General features: G+C 39.5%; 1 protein-coding gene and 1 non-coding gene across 3 annotated transcripts in view; one reads left to right on the forward strand and one right to left on the reverse strand.

Moving 5' to 3' along the window:
• The window catches only part of KCTD16 (potassium channel tetramerization domain containing 16), a 296,508-nt gene that overhangs the window by 161,733 nt on the left and 113,745 nt on the right, over positions 1-21,030 (reverse strand). The gene's annotated exons all lie outside the window — the stretch shown is intronic.
• On the forward strand, positions 14,368-14,585 carry LOC129406138 (small nucleolar RNA U3). The gene has a single exon (XR_008630812.1). It is a non-coding gene; the product is annotated as a small nucleolar RNA U3 (small nucleolar RNA).

The following is a 21,030-nucleotide window of genomic DNA, read 5'->3' on the forward strand; positions in this document are numbered from 1 at the left end:
AAAAAAAAAAAAAAAAATGTGTGCTTTGAACTTGAAACAGCCGCAGGATACAGAGCCAGCCCTAGTCGGGCCCGTGCTCGGCTCCGGCCGGCCGGGTTTTCGGCCCGGGCGCCCATGCCCCTGCAGAGCCGGTGGATGTGGAACAAGCGGGAACCAGAGACAGCTTTAGGAATTGGGGTTCCAGCAAGTGCCTGCACCCATGTATGGAGACTGTGAATTAAGCCTTTGCCCCACGCCGGCTAACGGAGGAAAGAACCTTCCTTCTTGGTCTCTCTCCCCTCCGGGAGAAGGCGTGGAGTCCGACATTTTGTGGGTCCGTTGAGAAGGTACGAACTTGGTGTAATTTTGGCAGAATTTTCCCAGGACTTTATACAGAAATCGAAAACCGCGCGGACGCTGTCGCGTCCGCGCGACTTAACATTTATAATTGTCATCAATGTGAAAGGGTTCCATTTGAACAGGTCAGACTTGGGGGGGAAACTCCAAATAATAACAGTAAGTTTTTGTTGAAATATTGAAGGTTCTTAATGTAACAGCCACCCCTGGACTATGAGCTAAGCAAAAGCCCCACGCTGGCCAACGTGGCGTGGAGTACACCATACTATGAGGCGCAGGAAGGGGGATGAGGGGGAAAAATTAAAAAAAAAAAAAATGGAAAAGGAAAAAGAGAAAAAAAAGAGAGAGAGAGAGTTATGTCAACTATAGTGAGTTTTGTGTTGAATTATGGAATGTAATCAAGGTAAAGAAAAAATGAAGTGAAATTCATTAGTTATACAGTAGGGTGTAGTGGGTGGGGGCGGGGGGTAAACTGGGGTTTCTGGTGGTGGAATTTGGGCACTGGTGAAGGGATGGGTGTTTGAATATTGTATAACTGACATATAAACCTGAGAACTTTGTAACTTTCCACATGGTGATTTAATAAAAATTTAAAAAAAAAAAAAAAAAAAATCTGTGTGCTCAGGCTGGAACGGTAACTCAGTGGGTAGGGCGTTTGCCTTGCACATGGCCGAGCCGGGTTTGATTCCCAGCATCCCATATGGTCCCCTGAGCACCACCAGGAGTGATTCCTGAGAGCAGAGCCAGGAGCAACCCCTGTGCATCTCTGGGTGTGGCCTAAAAAGAAAAAAATTAGTGTGCTAAAATAAATTAATTAAAAAACTTCCTGTGCTATCGTATTTAGTCAAACATAAGCAGAGTAAGAATAGAAATTAGGAGAAACAATTAGATATAAGGTCCAATTTGATCTATGACATGTTTCCATTTATATTTTAATACTTTGAGTCACATATATTGAATGGAGTGTGATAAACTAGGTGGTAAAATATTTCACCTCACTGCAAACTAGAATACTTGATAGAAAGGACTATAAACATTTTTATAACTTACAAGAGATAGATGCATTGTTCCTCTATCAGATTATTTTATTTTTTCTCCTGCCAGTCTCTGACATCCATTATCTCTGATCACATTGATAGTCTATATTTACTGTTACTATCTCAAAGTCAATTTACTTCTCAGTCTTTATTGTCATCGACATAGGAATTCATCATGTAGAGGGTATTTTGGAGGGAGGGGGTATCCCATAATAACAATTGAAAAATGGTCACACTTTTCCACCATTTTTGTCTTCCTTCTACAACTGCAAATAAATATTACAAACTAAAATAGTTTTCAATGGATGATCCTACTTTTATGGCAGAACAGAATTTTTATATCATTAAAATAACTTTAAAATAAGTTTTACTAAGTCTTATTATTATACTCATCTGATAAGTTTTTCTAAACATTAAACAGAATATACAGAAATTATGATTATATTGCAAAACATCTATATGCTTTCTCTTATCAAATGCTCAAATATTTACTAAATTCTATTGTGTATATACACCGGTATAGACATTGGCAATTTGCAAGTGAGCATGTCATTGTTCAGATTTTCACAGTAAAGAGGACTGAAGAAACATACATATGAAGAGCATATGCGATAAACTGTGATAACGACACTGATGGAAGCAACTAAGTATTTTAGAGGGTCCTGGGAAAGATGTTCCTTTAGGACGAATTTCCAAGGAATGTTTGTGTGTCAGTGTGTGTATGCCTGCTCGTGGTGTTCACAACATAATCACCATCATTGTTTAATCAAGTAATAAAAGGTTAAAATCTGGTTTGTAAAACTCTTCAGTATTATACACAATAGCAGATAAAGACAGTTTTACTCAAAAGTAATTTGAGTGATCACTATCACAATCAATACTCTCATAGGTGTAAATTAAATATGCACAATGACCTTTGGGATATTCAGAAAATCTCCGTTGGAGTCTGGGGTCCTATTTGATATGTTGAATCAAATGTAGGTGATGAAGAAAAGCAGTTGAGAGAGAAGATAGTGTTGCCTCCTCTGACCAGTTCTCCTTAAAGCATTTTCAAATTTCAACCATCGGTACAGACTTTGGAAGTGAGAAACACAAGTTACACAGAACTTATTTCTCACTGATGCACAGAAGCAAATTAGAACATTAGCTTAATATCCTGAATCCCCATACATAGCACATTCATTTCAATAACAGTGATGATTACATCCTATGTACATTAGCTGAGGACATAATTGTAGGCCATTACTGAAAGAACTCTACAGGCTGAGGCCACCGACACAACTTCTACGACAGGTAGCAGACACAGAGAAACTATGTCTCTGGATGAAATAACAAAGGTCATTTACTTCTCAGGGAGCTGAGAACTAAGATATATGACAATTTTTTGTTATAAACTCTACTGATAATGTGACCAGGAAAATATAAGGTCAATTCAAGAGAGAGTGAGAGAGTAAAGGAATAGGGAAAATTCAGATGTGCCAAGACTATGGAAGAGAGATTGGACTTATGAAATATCAGATAAAGAGGCCTTTAATTACCTCAGTTACTGAGAGGTTTTAGTTGATTTTTAAATAAAAGAATTGGGCAAGATAGAAGTAATATAAAACCCAAAGAAGGAACTAAATAGGTACGGAAATATAGGTACGGAAATCAGAGAAGGATTCGCAAAAAGTAAGAATTCAACCAACATATCTGGATAAAAATTTCAGAATCTCTGCAAAAAGTGAAAGAACTATGATATTGAGTGTAGTAGATGAGTATGGAAGTACGCATGGTGTGAGCATGATAATACGGTACAAGTCTTAATGCAAGACTTGGTTTGTCACACTGTAGGTGATTCAGCTGTATAAGATGCAGTGTCTGTTGCTAGCCATAATGCCCAAAAGTAGAGAGAGAGTATGGATAATATTGTCTGCCATGGAGACAGGGTGACGGTTGGAAAGGGTGGTATACCGGGGATATTGGTGGGGGAGAATGTGCACTGGTGGAGGGATGGAGGTTTGATCATTGTGTGACTGAAGCCCAAACATGAAAGCTTGTAACTATCCCACGGTGATTCAATAAAATTAAAAAAAAAAAAAGATGAATAAAGTCTAGAGACCTCCTGTGCCCCAGTGTCTATATTTAACAATATTTTTCTGTAAATTTAAAAATTTCTTGAGGGTAGATATAATGTTAAGTGTTCTTACAAAAATAAACAAAATAAACTATTTTGAATAACAAAATAAGAGTTAAGGATGGAGTTTTTTGTCCCAATAACTTGTCAGATACCTCCTCTCCTTTGTATGTAAATGTATAGTCATGCTAGATTTATGCCTCAGCAACCTACATTATAAGACATTGACAAAAACACAAATATTTCTAAGAACCAGAAACACTTCATTTAGTTACTTAATAAAAGCTACTAGTATGCTCTAAAGCACTGCACCTTGAATTGTAAGCAAATTTAGACATGATTCTTACTCTCAGATGAAAAAAATTATCATTGATCAAATTTTCATATGAATAAATGAATTTCACACTGACAGAGTCTTGCTATAAAATAAATCAAATTTTAAGACCATAATTCTTGGAGACTATATCTAAAATAAGGTTTACTATAGTGAAGGGTCAGGGAAATCTTAATTAACCTAATCTTAAACTGAAACCAGAAGAATGAGAAGGAAGTAGCTAGACACTGAGGAAAGAAATCTGGATAGAGGGGTGATTGAGTGCAAAGACACTCAGGAATAAGACAGAGAAAGATGTTTTTAGTCACCAAAGAAGGAAAGAGAGAGAGAGAGACAGACAGACAGACAGACAGACAGACAGACAGATATACTTAGAGAGAGACAGAAACAGAGAGAGACAGACAGAGAGAGACAGAGAGAGAGAGAGACTGCAGGAGGATTGGGTCCAAACTCATAAGCACTGGACAATAAACATTTTAGACCTATCATTTGGATCAAATCTCTAAGAATATAAAACTTTGGCTAGAGGTCTCTAAACAATTCTGTTCATAAAGTCTTTGTTTTTGACCACCATAACCACCAATAACCATCACAATTATTGAGCACCTGCTTAAGCCTTATATGCTTAAAGGATTGTATACAACTTATCTCATTTAATCTTCACAACAACCAATGAGGTAAAGACCATCATCACTGTTTCATGACTGAAGCACATTAAAGCAATCTGCTGGTATCTACATACGTAAACAAAGGAGGTAAGCTCAGGATGAGCTTCTCTAACTCCCAAATCCAAGCTTTAAACACTGCCTTACTATGTTTAAAGAACTTAAAAGAAAGGTTTAGCATGGTGGTGAAAAAATACCTCTTTATGTGGCCATGAAAATATGCCTAATGGATATCCCAGCTGAGGTGGTAAAACTGACCCGGAGTAACTGCACTTTGAAACCCATCATTGCATGCTACAAACTCAAATGATTGTACCCCCAAATGCTCTTAAATGGAAACCAAATCCCCAGCAACGGGATTGGAAGAAGGAATTCGTGGAAAGAGGAACTTAGGCTGTGAAGTGATATAGGGATTTGTGTTATACATGTGAGACCCACAAACTGGAGAGATAGTATAGCAGATAAGATGCTTGCCCTGCATATGGTTGACCCAAGTTAGATCCTAGTACCATAAAAACAGACCCCAGAGCTCCGTCAGGCGGGCCTTCTAGGCACAGAGCCAGGATTAATCCCTGAGCATAACTGCAAAACAAAAATAGATAATCAAAAGAGAAGAGCTCCCAACTGCCTAGCCCTTTCCACACTGGAACAAGATATCAAATTTGATACCTAACTAGGTACCAAATTTGCTTGATCTCTTAATTCCAGGACTGAGAACAAGAGGCATACTGAGATAGTTATCTCTAAAAGATAGGGAACTTCTCCTGCAACTAATGTTGACCAGAGGACTACCTTGCCAACTGGCAAAAACTTAGACTATTTCTTACTTCTGCATCCATTATTTTACTTGTCCTTGAGGTCAGAGTTGTTTTATGGCCTAATTTTTCTCCCAATCTTTTCCAGCTTCCTTCCCATTTTTTCCTCCTGTGGATGTTCACAAAATAAAATTTTTGCACATTTTGTGCTGTTTTTTTTAATCTATTTCTAGGAGAGCACAGATTAAAATATTTATATAATCAAATAAAGGATGGCAAGAAAGAAAAGCTCTGAAAGCTTGTTCACATTCCAAATGACCAATCATCCTTTCCATCATGTGAGGACACAGCACTGAGGATAAAGGACTGAGTATTATGTAGTATTCAGGTTATAGATTCTAATCCATTTCTTTTCAAATTTATTTTCCAAACTACTAATTTACATTTTTCTAGAACAATCAAAGTTTTACTTGTTGTCCTGCCTTATGTATCTTCTAGTTCCTCTCAAAATTTTATCCAGTGCAAGAATATGTATGTTGTCACTGTCACTGTCAACCCGTTGTTCATCGATTTGCTCGAGTGGGCACCATTGTGAGGTTTGTTGTTACTGTTTTTGGCATATTGAATATGCCACGAGGAGCTTGCCAGGTTCTTCCATGCAGGCAGGATACTCTTGGTAGATTGCCGGGCTCTCCAAGAGGGATGGAGGAATCAAACCTGGGTCGGCTGCATGCAAGGCAAATGCCTTACCTGATGTGCAATCGCTCTTTATTGGCTTAAAAATAAGGCAGAGGGATGGTGGTGGCATTGGGATATGAATGAGGCACAATTGACCAGTGAAGGGATGACATTGGAGCTTTTGATTAGTACACAAGAGCTCTTGGTATTACTCTATGAACTTTCATATCAGTTCAAAATGCAACAACACAAAAAGGTGAACCACTGTTCTGGTTGGCATCGTACATTCTCTGGTCACCCAACCTCTAACTCAAACCACTTACTTATTCCATTGGTCACAATGGTGACTTGGGAGGGTGCATGCCAGACTCAATGCAAATCCATTTCCATTCTTTAAAAATCTTGAATTCAAGATTACTTTCAGTCATTTCTCTTTTGAACTTCCCCAGTGGTGCTCAGGCACCCATGGTAGCCACTCCCAGTGATGCTGAACCAGAAATGGACGTTTGAATGTTCAGTTCTAGGATCTGACGATCTAGTACTGCTCAGGCTCAGAGACTTTGGGGGTGAAAAGAGCCACAGTGAGTAGTGTTTAAGGGGTGGCAATAAGGGGCCAGGAATTAAATGTGGGACCTTTTAGCAGGCAAAGTATACATTCCATGCCTTTAAGCTGTTTTCTCAATTCAAAAGATTTTTTTGTATTACCTTGGGTCTAGGGATACGGCTCAATGTCAGAACACCTGCCTTGCAGGCATGAAGCTATAAGTTCAGTCTCTTATAAAATGACCCAACTTGTAAAATGAAATCCTGGCAGCATGACTGTTTATGATCTCTGGTGCCTTAATTACATGTGTGAATTCTGGTGTATTGTAACCAAATGTGTGCAACTCTCATCAAGCCCTGCAACCACGAATGTGGGCACCGTCACGGCAACGACTGGAACAAAGGAAAAATGAGAAAAATAGCTCAAAGTCAAGTCTTTTTTGTGGGCAGTGCAGCCTTCGGTCACACTCCGTGGTGTTCAGAACTTATTCTTGGTTCTGTGCTCAAGAGTTATTTCTGACAATGCTCAAGAGACTCTATGGATAGGGTCCCATTGCGTGCTAGGGATCAAACTGAGGTTAGCTTCATGCAAGGCAAGCACCTTAAGTCTTGCATTTTCTCTCCATCCCCTGTAATGTGTTTTTGTTGCATATGTAAATAATAGAAATACAACTTACAATGGCATCAGCAAAAAATGATAATAAGTTTATTATGCAGTAGTGATACAAGAGTAGGTGATTTGGGTTTTGTTTCTTTGTTTGAGGGTCACACCTGGTGGTACTCAGAGCTTACTCTTGGCTCTGTGCTCGGGGATCATCCTGGTGGACTCAGGGAACCTTATGGGGTTCTGGGGATCAAATCTAGGTTGGCTCCATGGAAAGCAAATACCTTACCCACTGTTTATTGCTCCAGCCCCAAATATATGTGATTTTAAGCATAGCTGAATTGAGCATCTTAACTTGCCTTGAAGATCATTTTCCTCGAACCTTTCCCTCATTTTTTTTCTTTTTGGGTCATACCCGGCTCCTGGAGGGGTTCAGAGGACCATATGGGATGCTGGGAATCAAACCCAGGTTGGTCGAGTGCAAGGCAAATGCCCTACCTGCTGTATTATCACTCCAGACCCCCTCCTTAATTTTGTAACGGCAGGGTTTCCTTTGACAGTGGTAAACTGGGGATCAGTTTACACATTCTGCTCTCAAATGTATCTTTCTCAATTGTTCTAAGAAGTTCAAGGATTGGCTCAACAGCAACATGTGCCATCTTTAAGCCAATCACAATTCCTAGAAGGATGGAATAAGAATATTGGTAAGCACTGGGTTTAACACCTTCAGCATGAGGTGGTGAGTGTTGTTCCCATAGAGAGGAGGGGAGGTGGTTAATGTGCACCATAACCACTCTGCCAAACCAAGAAATGGATGTAAGTGAGCACATCAACTAGGCTTCCCTTCTATTCTGCCTCAGTATCACCTGCTTAATTAACACATAAGCAGCAGAATTCTTGTTTTTTGTTGTTGCTTGTTTGGGGGCCATACTTGGCAATGTTCTGGGGATGGTACAGGATGCCAGGGATCAAACCCAGGTTGTCGGCGTTCAAGGTAAATGCCCTACATGCTATACTATCTCTCCAGCCCCCAGGAGCAGAAATTTTTATGGTGATGAAACATTTGTCTAACATGTTCAACTCAGGCTAATAAAATACAGCTATACGAGTATTATCCCCTGAGCCATTGCAAATGGTACAATTGCACAATATTCATATTGTTCTTACTTTTTGTCCTCTATCAGAAGAGACTTTGTTTTGATTTACCTGTATTTTTAAAAAATAAAATGAACTGGTATTTTTGCCTCAGTCATTTGGTATAATGTGCAGCTAATTGTGGAGCAAGGACTGAGTTAAGAACGAAAGAAAGGAATGGTTTCTCAATAGAATTATTATTCTCTTTTCCTCTAAGAAGACATGCTTGAAACTGAATTTTAAACACTTCAGCACTGGTGAAACAAATTAATAATGGCTGAGACACAGAGGTGTTGCATTTTATTCATGAACTTAAAATTATTAATGTAACACTGAGCCATTATTACCACATATTGCCATCGAAGTAATTAACACATCTTATCTAATAGAATAAGGCCGTCAAATCAAACTAAGAAGTAATTAAGTTACATAACTACACAGCTGAGGTAGAAAGATGCATGTCAGGTGAATTTTAAAAATTGCAGCTCGCTTAAACGGTTTATAATGCCCAAGCAGGATAATTTGTTATTTACTGCCTAGTTCATCATTGATAAGTCACTTCACTGCATTGTGCCCAAGTTTCTTTATGTAGAGACAATTAATGTGATTATCAAACTCTAGTGCTGCTAAGGCTAATGTAGCAAAAAAAGTCTGTGTTCTCATAGAGACACTAATTCATATGGTCTAAAGTGGAGATCAAGAAGAATTTTTTAGCACCCATAGGTGATTTTAAAGTTGGTATCCATGACCTATATTTTAAAGAGTTCTAGAAAAAATGAATTTCACAAGGCTCTTCCATTTGTAAGCTCCATGATGAAATCGGTACTTTCTTGGATATGGGAGGAAGGCCTGTGTCAGGACTTAGCATTTGTTTCCTAGATAAAATGCCCATGAATCCTTATCTACTTGTATTCTTAACCTTCCTCTTTCTGTGGCAAAAGTGGAAAGCAAATGAAGAGAAAAAGAACCATTTTCTGCTTTTAAGAAATGTCACTTAGCTCTGAAATGATTCCAAACCATACGCTTATATTCCATCACAGGTAGCAAATGAAGCACAAGAAAGAAATTATAAATGTGAAGAACAATTTGTACCTTTAATGAAACTAAGAAAACTCTATAATGTCTTTCAAATGTCTTTTCTGCCCCTGCTTTCACAAAGTGGAGACCACTCACAGACAAGACATATTCATACACTTTCAAAGACCACAATTGCTGTTAATTAGAAGCTTCTGCCACCCTGGGATTTCTCCAAGATCTGAATAGTATTCAAAAAGTAACTGGGATTTATCACTCAATTTGGGAGCATTGATCTGTGTTTAGCATTCCTACTTACCTGGCTAATGGGTCATTGGACCTAATACATAACAGACACCCATAAACAAACACAAATCCAAAAGCAGAGAAGGGGAGATCGTAGTCACTAAAACGTGGAATTGTGTAGTAACATAAATGAAATAGGCAACTAACAACTTGCGCCATTTATTAATTTAAGTAGAAATCTGAATACAGACAACCAATCAAAAATTGAACATCAATGTTTTATATTCAAAAAATTCTCAAGTTAACTTTAGAGTCTTTTTCATGTGTGAACCCCTGAAATTTATAGTTTGATGACAGACTAGGCTAAAAGTAAGCCTGTTCAGGGATTTTAAAATGAAAGCTACTAACCAGGAAAGTGTTGACATAGTTCATCAAGTGCATGACCTTGGCACCATGCTAGTCACAGCAGAGCAAAATGAGCTAATCTTTTGCATGTCACAATACTTTGATCCCATAGGGACCCAGAGAGAAAGGAAAATAAAAATATTTTGACCCTGCTCTGGGCAGGGGGATGTTGCGTCAAACCTATGAGTTATACCACTGAGTCATATACTCAGCTCTAAAAATCACATTTTAATATCTAACATGAATTACCTAAGGATAAAGACACACGAGTTTACTCAAGGTTGGTGACAGAGAATAGACCAACCACCAGCACGAGGTCTAGCTCTGTGACCTTTTAATTGTTGTCTATGGCTCAGTGTCTTCTATAAAATGAAGATAAAACTGTAGCTTATGAGTCAGAACACAATGGGTTGCACATATTTCTAGAGCAATGACTTGGCAAAATTCAAGTATATAGAGTAAATTTTAGTTACTATTATTATTTTATTGTTCATGCATCTATTCAAGTGAATATCTCTGGAACACCTACTTGCATTAGGAACTATATCACACAGTATTTGCTCTTCAGTTATATGACCTCAATTATCTTAATCATTTCCTCGATTTATATATTATTTCAAATTTTTCCCTTTAAATTAACTTGTTTCAATGTCCATTTTGACCTTTCTCTAAACATAAAATCTGTGACATGATGGGTTTGACGTGCTAATTTATTTTTTTCTAACAGTCGTTAATACAGAGAACAAAAACTTGTAAATGCTTAGCCACGAAACACCTAAATGTCTTTCTTTGGAGAATATAAAGATGGTCGATATAGTCTTTGTGTCCTCAAAGAGCTCTTATTTATTCCCTGTGTCAAGCAAGTTTGCAGTGACACAGGTAGAATGAAGGTCCTACAAAGAAATCTGCAGGAGGCCCCCAACAAACAGCCCAGAGACTTTAATGAGAAACCATCATGTAAGCCTCCAGGGTCACTCCATGTGCTTGGTGTAATACTGCCTGTTCAGCACAGTGGTTTTCCAGCCATACCACAACCAGGAGTGTGTAGCACCAGCCAAAGAGGTGCAAACGCTGTAAACAATGCAACTCTAGAGAGCAAGCACCACTACCGGAAGTATAATCCCTGACAAGCATGTGTGTGAACACTACAACCACAGCTTGTGTACCCCCAGTTGTGTTGAGTCCCAATGAACATACATACAAATGTCACAACTCAGGGAATACAAGCCCCAGTGAGCACCACTGCCACGTGTGTCAACAGCTTTTAACTTGATGTACAAACAAGCACCCCGAAAAGCACCACAACTAAGAAAATGTGTGAACACCACAGCCAGATATCATCACAACAATAACAAATGGAGAGAGGAACAAAAAGAAACTCATAGGAGTTAGCTCCCAGGCATCCCCATGACACACAGGACTTGATGAAAAGGTGATCAGCAAATAGCCCTGAATGTGGAAAGGACTCAAAGCTAGTGGAAGAGCCCAAAATTTCCCCCTAAGAAATCTGACTATGGCCCAGCAATGCAATGATCTTACTCAAGTAGAGAATCAACTAGAATATCGACCCCAAGAATTACATTAAGCATGCAAACCAGCATTTGCTGGGGATGCATTGTCCCTAATGAAACTTTTTTTTTAACTTGTTTTGGGGGCTTACTCAGCACTGTTCAGGTTATGCTCCCAGCTTTGAGATCAGTGCTAACTCCTGCTGGAGTTTGGGGGACCAGATGAGGAACTGGAGATGAACCCAAGTTAGGCACATTCAAGGCAGGTACCTTCCCCACCATAAAATCTCTCTGGCTCATGGTCATAATAAAACACACCTACATATTTCTTCAGTACTACCTCGAAGACAACCCTTTGTTACATTATATGTGAACAAAGTACCATCTACATGAACCAAGTTAGATCTAAGTCTGTGATAACAACACAAGCTTTAGTAGCCAACTCAGGAGTTTGCCTTTGATCTCTCAAGAGTAGAAAAATATTTCACAGCGAGAAGCCTGCTGTCCTTCAAACTCCCCTCCCCAGGGCTGAAAGGAAGTATTGCAGTTCAGAGACCTCATTGCAGATGGAGAACATTCATGTTGTTCAAGCTCTGCAGCACGGGGGACCAAGTAGAAAGAACACTTCCCCACAATTATTTGTTCACTCATTCAGCAAATATTTGCTGAGCATTATGATTTGTTAAGATATATTATTCCCAAAGATTCTAGAGAAAGACAGATGAAGAAAAAAATCTCTCTTCCCCATGGATTTCATACTGTAGAGGGAACAACACACACTCACATATACACACAATAATTAATTACAAAGTGGGTAATGCACACTAAAATAGAAAAATTATATATAATGGGAACAAGAGAGAAGAATCCCAGAAAGGGAGCAAAGCGAAGGCTTACCAACAGTCTGAAAGGTGGGTTAGGGAAGGAAAAAGTGAGGTGATTATTTCAAGAAAAAAAACAAGGGGAGAGGAATTGGCATCAGAAATAGAAAAGCAAGTTCAGCACGGCAGGTTCTTTGGCTAAATGGACAGCAAGGGCTAGGCGTTGCGGGCAATTCAGGGCTGTGCCTTTTCTAGAAGTCCATGGTAATACATTTTCTCTGGAGAGTGGGGATGATGGAGTAGGTCGTGTGAGTCCTTAGTGCAGGGCTAATGCGGTTCGCATCTTTAGCTGAGTTTCATTTTTCTAGTGTTGGTCCCATCTCTGGGAGTGCATAGGATTTTCCCTTCTGGGTAATTGACTACTCTTTATTGCTCATACTTTGAAGACTTTGCTGTCAGGACTGACTAAAATCAAAGAGGTGTGTGAATTTACATACAAAAGGTGCAAAACAACAAAGATCTGAGTGAGCTGGTTTTGATAAGCACCCACTGAGCCGTAGTTGGGGCTTGGAAAAGCAACATTGTCCCCCATGAGTGATGTCAACCTGGTCACCTTGAAGTTTGCTGAATCACACCACTGCATGAAATTCTTCATTGAACTTGACTTTGACTATAAGCTGTTGGCTTTACCCCCACTCTAAAGTGCCCAGAGCACTGCTGGTCCTTGGTAGGCTCTTACTAAACAATGCTGATTGCAGTATTTGCTTACCAATAACCAGAGGCCTTTGGTCATGAGCTGGTTAAAGTCAGTTTTCTGTGTGTTGTGCTGTCCTGATTTCTTTAAAATGTCCACCAATAGGGGGCTGGAACGATAGCACAGTGGGTAGGGCGTTTACCTTGCATGCAGCTGACCCGGGTTCAATTCCCAGCATTCCATATGGTCCCTCGAGCACCACCAGGGGTAATTCCTGAGTGCATGAGCCAGGAATAACCCCTGTGCAATGCCCGGTGTGACCCAAAATCAAAAAAAAAAATTCACCAACAGAAAACTGTAAGAACAAAATTAAAAACTTCCTTTAATCACAACTAACATCTTTGGGAGAATTCCACACACACAAAAGATTATCTTAAAAAGTATCTAAAATGCTGAATAAATAATTAACAACTACTGTGAAGTGACAAAACTTCTGAAATCAGAAAAACTGAAAAGCATGGGTGTGGTTAATTAAAAACAAAAAACAATTGATGGAAAATCCTGAAGAAAATATTTTTATTTTATAAGTGCTAAAGACATTAACACAAATGAAATATATTTTCAGTTTAGCTATTACAGGGTAGAAGAAGAGGTTATCTTTATGATTAATTTCTTTAACAGCTACCCAATTGTCAGCTCTGATTGGTTACTATAAAAATTGGGACACAGATTTTGCTATTTCAGTATAGAAATTAGAATTCAGCCTCACTACAGAGTACCTGTGCTGGGTTGTTTCAGTTACTTTATCCCCTCATCTCCAATTCCTCTGAGTGGCATATTTGATATGCCAAAAATAGTAACAACAACATCTCACAATGGAGACTTTACTGGTGCTCGCTTGAGAAAATCGATGAACCACGGGACGATGGTGCTACAGTACAGTGCTACTAACCAGGAAAATTAAAATGCCTACCTTGAGTTGGAGAGGTAGTACAGCAGGTAAAGGACTTGCCTGGCATGCAGGAGACCTGGGCTGGACCCCCCCACCCAAATATGGCCCTCTGAGTATGCACAGCCAAGAGTAAGCCCTAAGCACCACACACATCCACCACCCCCACACACACACAAAGCCTACGTCAGTACTGCTATGAAGAATATACCAACTGATCAGTCTGAAAGTGAACTTGTCACATAACATTTGTTACATGATTTTTAACATTCTAAAGACTACATAATATTTTGTAGTTATTAGCATCAGACTTTTGATAATGTCGTAAGAACTTTCATTTTTTACTTCTTTTTCTCTTCATTGCTTCACATAAAATAAGCAGTCTATCAATCATACGTGGTCATTAAAATACGTGTGTGTTTACTTTTTTGTAAACGGGGGGAGCAAGAACATATTAACAACAATATTCCAATTACATAAGGCAATTAGGGCCTGAGAGACAGTACAGGGGTTCAAAATGTTGCCATGTAGACTGTAGTTTCAGAGACCATTTCTAGAGTACACTACTAGAGAAGTTTCTCTGATTGTGTACAGCACCCAGAACCATGAGGAGGAGCCAGAGAGAGAATCCTCTTCTGAGCCTGAGGCCAGTTCTAGGTGCTGCTTTTGCAACTGCATTTTACCATTGATGGTCGTTCTTCTCTTCCTTTGGAAGAGGGGGATGGGGAGGGTGCAGTCTGAGTGGTTCCGGTGAAGAAGAACAAAGAAAGAAAGAACTTGCCTGCGGTGGGATGACCTCAATTCAGATTCATTCCACAGCATCCCAGATGGTTCTCTGAGCGTTTCCAGGAATCAGTCCTGAATGTAGAGCCAGGAATAATGTGCCTCCTCCTCCCTCCAAAATAGCCAACAGTTTTACAAGGAGGAAAAGGAGGGAAAATAGACTTTCTGGGTTTGTTTTTGTTTTTGTTGTTCACCTAATTGGATTTGCTCCTGGAGTTGCTGGAGAAAAGTTTCAGGAATGGTACTTGGATGAATCTTCATGTTTCAAAGTCAACAGTAGGCCATTAAGAGACAGAGCTTGGCCTTCTGCCCACTGTGGTGTTTTATGATTTGGAAGTGCTTATGTCTTTGAACTATGTTTGAGTATTAGAAACAGCAAGACAACCCAAAATGCAGAACAACTGGTCTAATGGCAAGAAATATGGACCTTCCCATTAACCACAAATGAACACCTTAGCGCATTCATGCAGGGAATCTTTGCAGTTTCTCATATTCTTTCGAATGATGCGTTGGTAGGACCCAGGTTTTGGTAGACATAACATGGACAAAAGATGTGGTTTAGCCTTTTTACTTACTCCCCTCATTTTTTCAGAATCAAGTTGCCAAGGTTAAATATCCTATTGTGTGTGTTGTGTGTACTTACGCACATGTGTTCAGCAAATAAATTCCACATAAATGTTATGTACATTCACAGGCCGGGGAGGCAGCCCCATAGCAAAGTACATATCATGAGTGTGTGAGACCTGAGTTTGATCTCTGAGACCACACACACACACACACACACACACACACACACACACACACACACACACACACACACAGTGTCTTAACTTGGTTCTAGCTGGATGATGAACAGAAATCTAGGACAGACTCCTGAGTTTATGGTCAAGTTTTTAATAAAAGGTTTGTTACTTGGCAAACCTCTACTCAGTCAGAGAAGAATGCAAACTTTTCTTATTTTTTATCAAGCACCGAGACTCCAGGAACAGCGGATGACACAGCCTAAAATCCTATGCAAGAAATTTCTTTTGCCCCAGCTTTCATTTTCTCAAGACAGTTATATTATATCTCAATTTGTTGTAGCTAAACACTCCCCAGTATTCAAAAAAAATTATGTCTTTCACTCACACAAACACACAAACAGAATAAATCACTTCCATTGGCACCCAAACATGCTAGGACCTAATTGTATTTCATTAATAACCTCCATTGATTAATAATCCTACTGAGTTTTGAATTTCTTTTATTTCCAGTGAAGTGAAAGTTATTCAGACAAGTTATTCAGACAATTCTAGTTTTTGTGTGATTTTTTTGTAAATGGGTGTTAAATGACACAATGTCTAATATTAGATTTCTAAATTAGTTCCACGAGTTAGTTAGTTCTGCGTGGACTTGTACAGATCAAGTGACAATTTTGAACCTCAGTTTTTGTTTTTTGTTTTGGTTTTTTGCTTTTTGGGTCACACCTGGCGATTAACAGGGGTTACTCCTGGCTTTGCACTTAGAAATTACTCCTGGCAGTGCTCAGGGGACCATATGGGATGCTGGGAATTGAACCGCGGTCGGCCGAGTGCAAAGGCAAATGCCCTACCCTGTGTGCTATCACTCCAGCAGGGGTGGTACATAAAATGCATACCTCAATTGGTTACAGTTATAAAAATAATATAGAACCCATCCCAGAGCCCATTAGGTCACTGGTTATTATTGATATTTCTGCTGTTATGGCTACACTCCAACCACCTCCCCTCTGAACATGACCACTGCTAGTACTGAAACACAAAACTATTTCTGAAGGATCCAAATACTCCACAACGGCTACCCACACAGGTTGATATTAGCTACCCCTCACCACCATGAGGATGTACTCATAAAGAAAGGAGTCTCCACCCCCTACTTTCCTAATAAGAGAGAGCAGTATTATTTATAATCTTAACTACATCTTGGTTGTCACTAAATTAAAGTAAAAGCCTTCATGAATCAGAAATATTTGCTCCTATTAGCATGACATTAAAAAGAACTTTAGCTGTGCACTCTAAATTCTGATTTTTAAGTTCTATCCTAATTACAAAACCTCAAGTAGGTTCAGAATTTCCATGTTGAATCACAGGCAACAGTAAGTAGCACACTCACACAACAAAGGCCCCAACGTTATCACAATCAACTGTTCAGCTCTAGCTTCGGATATTGAAAATAGGTTTAATTTGGCAAAAGATTTCTAGTGTCAAAAATTTTTCCTTTCAGCCAGAGTCACTTTCACTGTCATCAGATTGCTCATCGATTTGCTCGAGCGGGCACCAGTAACGTCTCCATTCTGAGACTTGTTGCTACTGTTTTTGGCATATTGAATACGCCACGGGGAGCTTGCTAGGCTGTGCCAGGAGGGTGGGATACTCTTGGTACCTTGCTGGGCTCTCCGAGAGGGATGGAGGAATCGAACCCGGGTCAGCGACGTGCAAGGCAAACGCCCTAACCGCTGTGCTATAGTTATGGTCAGTGAAAGATAGTGGATGATACGTGAATCTGAACTATTAATGCAAATATGCCTTTTTATTTTAGTATATTTTATATTTCTGCTATATTTTCTACTAATCTCTCATCTCAATGTGACCATATAAAATAAAACCCTAAATATTCTCACTCACCTGCACCACGAATTTGAAATGCTTTGCCTCCTTTTCTCAAGTACCTAAAAATATCTTGACTATAGGTTATAAAGCCAGATTTCTGATAGCATTTTTGCTCCACTCCACTTTAATTTGCCCAATCCTGTATCATTACCATTCTTACTTTCTCTACTTGTACTTTTTTCAACTTAAGGCAATGAGAGGAAGCATCCTTACAAGTCTTTAGAGACCGCTTCGAGAGACAGATGTGACAGCTCTTCTTAAGATCAAAACATGTTTCTTTGGCTTTGTCATTCCACTCATGAAGTGATGTAACTGTTTTCACAGTGAGTTTCAACAGCATTCCAAATACCATGGGAAGTGCTAAGGAATAGGAAGAAATGGGAATTGTTGTTGATGTTGGTTTGCTCTTGTTGTCTTTGTCTTCTTGTTGTTGATCTTAATTAGAATCTCTTTTTGCAGAAAACACCCTCTCAATTGAGTAACAAAGTCACAAGAGGGAAATCTCACTTCTTTTCTTCTCTGCACTCATCATAATGAATTCTAGACTGCAAATATTACTTAACTTTAAGGGCATATCAATGCAGTGAACAAACAGAATGAAAATGGCCTTGGCTTCCTTTTACAGGTAGATGCAGTTACAGATTATTATTATTTTTTTAATGGCAAAGAATTAGGGACAAATCTGACTGGAAGAACACATAGGGGACTTATCTTGAAGCTGCATTGGAAATCACTTTTACATTTACTTTGCTTATAGATGTATCAGCATGATGATTGAAGGACATTAGCTAATATCCACCACACCACTGTGTTGCTGGCAAAATAGCCAGCAGAAGAAAAAGCCCAGTTCCTACCCCATCGGAAGGGGTAACAATATCAAGTACACTCCCACATCTCTTCGCTTTGGGTTGATTTGGTATGGTTTATAATCTAAGAGAGTGGAAATGCTGGTATTTTTGTCAACAAACTGCAAAGTCTCAGGCTATTGGCTTTAATAGTAAGTGTTTAGGGGTCAGAGACATAGTATAGGGGCTGACATGATGCCTTACATGTGACCAGCTTGATTAAGTTCCCTACACAAGGTCTCCGGAACATCACTGGGGACATGTGAGCCCCGGAGACCAGAGGCCCCTGATCATGAAGCCTGGCCCTGAAGTTCCCCAATGAATATAAGAGTGACCCAGAGAATTCCCTTGGTTTGCAGGACCTGAGCAGTACCATATTCTCAGGCCTTCACACTGAACCAGTTGACAAAAATACTAGTGATCTCAAAGTCTCTTGAGCACTAGTTGAGAGGCTCCAAAATAAATGATGGATAGAGGAATCAGTCGGTATGGGAGATGCATGCCGGAAGTAGACAATGGACCAAACATGATGACCTTTCAGTGTCTGTGCTGCAAGCCATAATGCCCAAAAGTAGAGAGAGAGTATGGGGAATATTGTCTGCCATGGAGGCAGGGGGAGGGTGGGAAAGGGGGGGGTATACCCGGGATCTTGGTGGTGGGAAATATGCACTGGTGGAGCGATGGATGTTTGATCATTCTGTGATTGTAACCCAAACATGAAAGCTTGTAACTATCTCATGGTAATTCAATAATTTTTTTTTAAAAAAGAGAGGCTCCAAAATAAGTTAATATGAGCAGAGTCAAGTACTGGAGTAAACAATTCACGTGTGAGAGCCCCGAGTTGCATTCCAATCACTGCATGGTACCCTGAGCATTCTAGGAGTGACATATCCAGGCACTGAGACGCAAGTCACCCACTAGCACCACTGGAAAAAGGCCCACCAACAAAAATATAAGTGAGGTGTGTCCATGGAAACATGAAAATACTAATCAATAGGAAAAAGAAAGCAGAAGTAAATCCATTTAACAATTTGAAAGTCTTCTCTCCCATATTTTTCTGTGCTTTTTTTAGAGCAGTGATTAATTTCTTTTCTAATATGAATTTTTTTTCTGTTGTAAAAGTATGTGATTAAGGGCCCCGATCTCCTCGGAGATGTGACCCAGGTGGCCGCACGTGTGTGGCCTTTCCGTTGCTGGATGACCATGATCCCAGAGGCCAGCTAAACTACTTTTGGCACCAGCAGCTTCTTGCAGAAATGTCTCTAAACTGTGAACTAAGCAACGGCTCCATGCCGCCCTGGGAGGGGAAAGGTTTTTCTCTCGCCAATTTTCCTTTCTGAGGGGAAAAGGCATGGTGACCGCCATCTCATAAGGACCACTAAAGAGAGGTACGAGACTGCAATGATGCAATTTCTGGCAGAAATTTCCCTGGACTTGGTTACTAAAATACAGAAATCCAAAACCTCATATCTCTTCATTCTCAGCAATGGGAAACAAATTATCAAATGCTTCTTTTCAGCAGGTCTGATTTGGGGGGGCGGGGACTCCAAACAATAATAGTGAGGTTTTTTGTGGAAATATTGAATGTAATCAAAGTAAAGAGAAAGTAAAGTGAAAATTATCAGCTACACGGGTGGGGGGTGAGGGTTGGAGGGGAGGTATACTAGGGTTCTTGGTGGTGGAATATGTGCACTGGTGAAGGGATGGGTGTTCAATCATTGTATAACTGACACTTAAGTCTGAATGCTTTGTAACTTTCCACATGGTGACTTAATGAAAAAAAAAATGTGATTAAGGGGATAAAATAGATAGTACAAGTGTTTGGCTGCTAGGCTCACCTGTGTTCAGTCCCTGGAAGTACATATGGTCCTCTGAGCTCTGCTAAGAGTGACCTCTAGTCTAAAGTCAGAAGTGACCCCTGAGTTCGGCCACACAGTACTCATTGACAGATATCCTTGGGCAATAATTATAAATAATACTGATATTCGATATGCCAAAAACAGTAACAAGTCTCACAATGGAGATGTTACTGGTGCCCGCTCGAACAAATCGATGAACAAAGGGATGACAGTGCTACACACAGTGCAGTACTGATGGGAGCATATATTATATCAAAGCTTCAGGTGTAGCTCAAGGTTTTCAGCATATATCCTAGAAGTAGAATATTTGGATCTGAAAGCAGGAATATTTTCAAGACAGTAATCATCCTTTTTCTGAGCAACTTCTATGTACCAGATACTTACTAAGCAATGATTCACTTAATCATTATAATAATCAATGAGTTAGACACTGCAATTGTCTTTACTGTACAGATGGGTAGACTGAGTCTCAGAGAGATTGGCATTTCACAAGTCTTGAGCAAATATCAGACAACCAAATTGACCTGGCCTGCCTACATCTAAGTCAATGACCAGGGGGACAAAATTACAATGACTAGAAGTCAGAAAAGTCAACCTCAATAGATGCCGGGAAATGATTCGCATTGTTCTCTTGGGGTGCATGAATGGACCAGGACACCATTATTGCAATCTTGGAGAAAGAGTGAAACTTGGCCCATTCCACAGAGCTACAGAGTAGGATAAAGCATTAGGTGGAGAAAAAAGAAAAAAGAAATCCAAGGTCTTTCAAGACACTTAAATTTTAATTATTTTTCACTTTCAGCAACCATTTCTGATTAACCCCTCAGAGACACATAGAGAAGCAGCAGGGAGAAAAAAATTGTGAGTTGAGCTCTTAAACTGACATGACACGGACTTCAATATTTAGTTTTAATCATTACAGTGACAAGTATTTTTGAACCAAATGTGTATCTCCTGGGATTTAAAGCAATACTTGAGAGAGAAGAAAAAACTCTTCATAAAAGACTAAGACACACTTCACAACTTATTTCTTAAATATACACAATGACACCATGCAGAACAAAAATAAATTGAGCT

This window comes from Sorex araneus, chromosome 6, assembly GCF_027595985.1.
Source record: "Sorex araneus isolate mSorAra2 chromosome 6, mSorAra2.pri, whole genome shotgun sequence".
Taxonomy (NCBI): Eukaryota; Metazoa; Chordata; class Mammalia; order Eulipotyphla; family Soricidae; genus Sorex; species Sorex araneus.